Source organism: Rhagoletis pomonella, unplaced genomic scaffold (assembly GCF_013731165.1).
Source record: "Rhagoletis pomonella isolate Grant_MI unplaced genomic scaffold, Rhpom_1.0 Rhpom_scaffold_00011, whole genome shotgun sequence".
Taxonomy (NCBI): domain Eukaryota; kingdom Metazoa; phylum Arthropoda; class Insecta; order Diptera; family Tephritidae; genus Rhagoletis; species Rhagoletis pomonella.
This window is the reverse complement of record NW_023458565.1, coordinates 19,859,140-19,859,853: the sequence shown is the minus strand read 5'-3', so window position 1 is coordinate 19,859,853 and position 714 is coordinate 19,859,140. Positions and strand designations below refer to the sequence as shown.

The following is a 714-nucleotide window of genomic DNA, read 5'->3' as shown; positions in this document are numbered from 1 at the left end:
ATTTTACTTCCCAACTTAGCCAAGACCACAACCATTTCGCTTGCAGCCAACTTCATACCACACACACAGTTCAATGGCTAAACGGAAGCACATAACGGATTCCCCACTGACAGCGCCATTATGGTTGGAGCACAAGACGTAATACGAATGATAAAGCAAATAATGTCGACTATGCAGTATCGTGTCGGCAATGGCGACGGCACTGAGCTGTCACTTTGACGCAGTGCTAGTCTAGTACCCCATCGAAAAACGAAGTGTTCTGTGAATTCCATAGCATAATCACACAAAATATATATAAAAAAAATAAAGAAAATACGACATAAGTAGCAAGTGTGAAAAGCAAACATGAAACGATGGAAAATAACGCAACAGCAGCTAGTTAAGAAATTCTAATAATCTAAGAATTTCAACGCCAAAAGTGAAACTACAAATTTGTGCAACACATGAAAATTAGAGTTCTGGCCAGCGAGCATTTTAGAAGTGCCTACACATAGGTAATTCGGTGAAAACGAAGTCGACCAAATAAGCAGCAGTAGCAAAAGAAAAAAGAAGAAGCGCAGACGAAGTGAAGTGAAGTGTAGCAAAGTGAGAAAACGAAAGAAAAAAAAAACGAAAACGCAAGTGAATCTGATTTCTTAAGTTTCCTACTGATAAATATTGCCTATAAAATGCAACGCAACGACCAAATGGGAGACGTACTACTAGCCGAAAAAA

The 714-nt window shown here is 38.9% G+C and overlaps 1 long non-coding RNA gene across 1 annotated transcript in view; it reads left to right on the top strand.

Moving 5' to 3' along the window:
- Nucleotides 1-200: 200 nt before the first annotated feature.
- Nucleotides 201-714, top strand: part of LOC118746779 — a 4,322-nt gene continuing 3,808 nt past the window's right edge. Inside the window, exon 1 of the long non-coding RNA XR_004993890.1 lies at nt 201-494. This is a non-coding gene — a long non-coding RNA (uncharacterized LOC118746779). The remainder of the gene's footprint in view (nt 495-714) is intronic.